At 42.3% G+C, this 4884-nt stretch overlaps 1 long non-coding RNA gene across 1 annotated transcript in view; it reads right to left on the bottom strand.

Annotated features, from left to right (window-relative positions):
* The window catches only part of LOC107184983, a 10650-nt gene extending 7686 nt beyond the window's left edge, over positions 1 to 2964 (bottom strand). Inside the window, exons 1-2 of the long non-coding RNA XR_001515897.1 lie at positions 2888 to 2964; positions 1856 to 1864 (exon numbers count right to left, since the gene is read on the bottom strand). This is a non-coding gene — a long non-coding RNA (uncharacterized LOC107184983). The remainder of the gene's footprint in view (positions 1 to 1855; positions 1865 to 2887) is intronic.
* Positions 2965 to 4884: the final 1920 nt, after the last annotated feature.

Genomic DNA, 4884 nt, shown 5'->3' with positions numbered 1-4884 from the left:
GCAGGGAGGCCGGGCAGAGCCGGGTGAGCGGGGCCGGATGGGTGGCCGCCGAGGGCGCCGCCCAGGCTACGCCCCCCAATGTCATCTGTGCTCCCCACACACCTGTGGGCCCCTCAGGGACACCGTGCACCCCTGGGAACACCGTGCGACCCGCACACTGCGGCCCAGCGGCGGCTGCTGAGCGCCTGGTTCCCTCGGCAGCCCTAGGTTCCAGGGAGCCGACAGATTTGGCGCGGAGGCAGCGGAGTGCGTCTTGCTCTGTCTTTGTAGACGACTAGAGGCTTCGGTGCAGGAAATAGTGCAGTGGGAGGGAGGGGGTTCCCCAGCTCGGCCTGCCTCTTCCACATCAGGAGCCCTCAGGGGATGTCTGACTGACGGCCCCAAGAACAGGCCGGAGCCCGCAGTCCCACATCCTTAGCGCTGCCACTGTGGTGGGAGAGGCTCCTGCCAGGGACAGTCACTGCGCTTGCCATCCTGAGCCCATCTTCTGGCTGAGCAGGCTCCCCTTGTGGGAGCAACCTGACCACTAGGGGGCAGCTGATGCATTGATCGTCTGCCCCCTGGTGTTCAGTGTGCATCATAGTGACCAGTCCTTAAGCCCTTTGGTTGGTTTGCGTATTAGTCTTTGATTATATAGGAGGATGTCCCAGGCATAACTTTTAGGGAACAGGATCCAGCCTGGAGCTGGTCTCCCTCAGCTTGGCCTGTAGTGTTTGAGTTCTTGACTTCATGCAGAGAAGATGTCACATGAGTTCAGAGATTTTGAGGAACATTTATTAAAGCTGGGGATAATGAAAAAATAAAAAAAAAAGAAACTAGGGTTTAGGATAGAACAAGGAACAGCAGAGAGACTAGGAGGGGCTCCTTGAAAGATTGTGGGAAATAAATGAGCCAGGGAGGGCTGCTGTGAGCTCACTGGAGAATCAGAGAAAGGGAGGCCTTGAGCGCAGGTTCAGGGGGTTAGTTCAGGCTGAGCTGTCACTGCTCATTGCTGCCCCCCTTTCAGGTTAGTTGGGATCCTTTAAAAGCTTAGGAGAGCCTGGCCGGTGTGGTTCAATGGTTGAGCATTGACCTATGAAACTAGAGGTCACAGTTGCATTCCCAGTCAGGGCACATACTCAGGTGGGCTGGATCCCCATTGTGAGGTATGTAGGAGGCAGGCTATCAGTGACTCTCTGTCATCATTGATGTTTCTATCCTCCCTTCCTCTCTGAAATCAATAAAAATACAGTTTTGAATGTATGTTTTAAATCAATTATGCTTACAACAAAGTTTTTTAAAAAATGATTAAAACTTGCCACTTCCCAATTATTTTACAATTTTATTATGAATGTTCTTGAGCATGTTTGTACCTACTGTGTCAATAACTTGGAAATAAAATATAATGATTTGCTACTGAAGTATCTTATCAGGCTCATGTTCAGTGCTATGACTTTGGAAGTTTGAAAGTGATGGTCAGGATAGTATTTACACCAGAAAAATTGACAAATACTACAGACCTTGATTTCACTTAATATGCTATTGAATACTTCAACTTAAACTGAATGGTGGAGAATGTTAGCAACGTAGGTTAACCTTATAAGTGTATCATGCAAGTGGGCTTTACATTCTACATAGGATACAATTTTAGAAAAACAATTTTCTTCCCAGTATTCAAAACATATAGTTCCAAATGGCAAAGAAAGAAGTTGAGTCCTTGAGGAATGAGTGAAGTGAAAACAGATGTCTTAGATGCTGAACTGTCTTCCTATTGATTAAATCATAAATTCCTTTTAAAAATAGGCAAAAGTTTCTGACCAGACTTTCCAACAAAAATATAAAGACAGTGCAAATAAATGCATAAAGAAATGGTCACTAAAAATTTCTTAGATAAATGGATTTAAAACAAAACAAGTTAACACTACTGATTTTCAGGCCTACAGTTTAAAAATATTAAACAGCGCATGTGCTGGGAAGGCAAAGGAAGGACCATTTTAGATCACAGCTCTGCATATCTTAAAAGTAAAACACTCACTTATACTGCAACAGTTAGACAAGAAAAACATACATTTATATAAAAAACTGAACTCAATATCCCCAGACAATGTATTTATAATATCGCAAACCTCAAAATAGCCAAAACCATAAACTGATCAATAGAGTGCTTATTTACAGAACACAGTACTACTCAGCAATAAAAAGACAATTAACTTTTCACATAAGCATTAGTGTTGAAGCCGAAAATAACTCTGTAGCTTGAAAGAGTCCCATATGTTTAAAATAATATACACATTACAATGTTTATAACATGAAAAATATGAACTAATCTTGGAAGGAAAATCAATGACTGCATTTAGAACTGGGGAAGGCACAGAGAGTATAAAAGGGCAGGAGGTAAATATAGGGTGTGGTAAAGTAGATTTAGGGTTGTTGGTATGGAAGTTAATACAATAGTTAATAAATAATAAAACAAGAATAATCTCTTCCCTGGTCATTCTACTTCAGTTGGTTGGGCATCATCCCTTGCCCTGAAAGGTCACTGGTTCCATTCCAGGTCAGGGCACATGCCTGCCTGGATGCCCTGTAGGTGACGTTCAGGAGGCAGCAGTTCAATGTTTCTTTCTCATATCATCATTTCTCTCTCCCTTCCTGTCTTCCTAAAAGGTCAATAAAATATTTTTAAATATATAAAAGACTTATATAAAAAAGAATAAACTCTGTGCTTTGCATACTCATATCTGTAAGCCTACTTTTGCTCTAACCTGTATATAGGTGAGCGATACCTTTATTTCACATGTGATGTTTTTAGAGCTTTATCCATATGTCTAAGCTCACCACATAGTACATAGAAGAGTGCATTTTGTTGCATTTCAGTTATAAATATACTTAATAAATCCTGGAGAAGCACTTCCAAATAAAGACCTGGATATCCCTGACTTGTTAGAAAAATAAAATGATAACCCTATATGGGCTCTACCATATCTCTCCTAATTTCCTGGGAGGACCAGCCTTGCCTCAGGTTCAGCAAATATTGGCAGCAGTGAAAACTATTGCCATCAGAATCCACAGGAATGCTGACTGGTTACAAAAAATACAACCTGGGACTGATTATAGGATTATCCTTCCTCAGCTCTGAGATCTTGCCAGTTGAGGAAACCTTGAGGTGAACACCCTGGATGGGCCAGGGGAATCCAAATAACTGAGTGTTTATTTTTTCTGCCAATGACTTCAGCCACAGAAAACAGTTATGGAGGCCCTGAGAATGTCTGTACACAAAGATCACACCAGCCACAGACCTTTGATCATTTGTGGAAAACGTTCAGAAGAGGCACTTTTCCTCCAATTTACTGCAGTCTTTCCCACTCACTATGAATACTGTTTCTGTCCTAATAGTGGTTCCATTTAAGCCTCAGAGTCTTACAACAAATTACACCAGCCTATGAAATTTCATACATCATGGCACATGGCACCTTTACAGTATGTGGGGAGGAGTTCCCCTAAAAATTGCTGAGAATTATGTAATACTTATTGTGAACAGAGAGTATAATTCATATTGTTCACACAGGCACAACAATGGACTCCTATTCTGGGTGACAATTGAACTCACCAATGATAGAGGCACCAGGATGCATATTAGAACCACAAAGTCATGCAGACTTTCTTTCAAGGCCTTGATCAGCTATGTAAAATAACCCAATATTGGACAAAGAATGATTTTATGCCATTATTAATGTGCGTTCTAACACCCAAAAAGTTTGGGACCCCATGAACGCTGTCATACTAATTTACTCTCTTGAAAAAAAAAATAGCCCTAACCGGTTTGGCTCAGTGGATAGAGCATGGGCCTGTGGACTCAAGGGTCCCAGGTTCGATTCCGGTCAAGGGCATGTACCTTGGTTGCGGGCACATCCTCAGTGGGGAGTGTGCAGGAGGCAGCTGATCGATGTTTCTCTCTCATCGGTTTCTAAATATCCCTCTCCCTTCCTCTCTGTAAAAAATCAATAAAATATATATTTTTAAAAATAAATTTTTTATTGATTTCAGAGAGAAAGGGAGAGATGAGAGATAGAAAGATCAATGATGAGAGAGAATCACTATCAGCTGAATCCTGCATGCCCCCTACTAAAGGTTATCTAAGTTCATACACTCTCAACTAACTTTTCTCAATGTCTTAAACCTGAACTTTCCTCAGAGTTCCAGACAACTCTTGAATTGCTCTATGAATTATCTCATACCCCAAACAGGCCTAATATAAAAGACTTTGCATCTGCAATGAACATTTTTCTTTTAGTATGAATTTCTCCGTGTCAATAAATGGTGCTTTTATACCTTCAGCTGCTAAATCCAAACCTTTACATCATCTTTAACTCTCACCTCCCTTTCACTCCCTAAACCTTATAATTAGAAAATGCTGGTGGCAAATATTAAAAAACATGCAGAATCCAACTGCATGTAGCACTTCCACAGCCAACTTCATGGGCCACTTACCATCACACTCATCAAGACTATCACAGATGCCCTAGCCGGTTTGGCACAGTGGATAGAGTGCCAGCCTTTGGACTGACAAGTCTCTGTTCCTATTCTTTCTACCACTTCCAGCACACCCATATTATTCATTAGGCTTCAGCCAGAGCAGAGCACACATCTGAGCTATCACAAAGCGCCTCTACACCTGATCTGTCCCAGAGTTAACGGTCCCTATTGTAAAAAATAACAGATACTGGCCGGTCCCTGAACCAATTCAGTTTTCATTTGCACATTCTGGATCCTATGCCTGAGAACCTCCGAAACACAGGGACCACTCACATGAACCTAGACCTGGACTTAGGGTTCTAGGCTTAGTGTCCCAGGTCCAAGGGCTAGAAGAGTGGTAGGACCATCCAAGCACACCATATCTCAGAGGTC

The sequence above is a fragment of the Myotis davidii genome, unplaced genomic scaffold (assembly GCF_000327345.1).
Source record: "Myotis davidii unplaced genomic scaffold, ASM32734v1 scaffold729, whole genome shotgun sequence".
NCBI classification, from domain to species: Eukaryota; Metazoa; Chordata; class Mammalia; order Chiroptera; family Vespertilionidae; genus Myotis; species Myotis davidii.
Note: the sequence above shows the minus strand (reverse complement) of the source record. Positions and strands in the feature narration are given on the sequence as shown.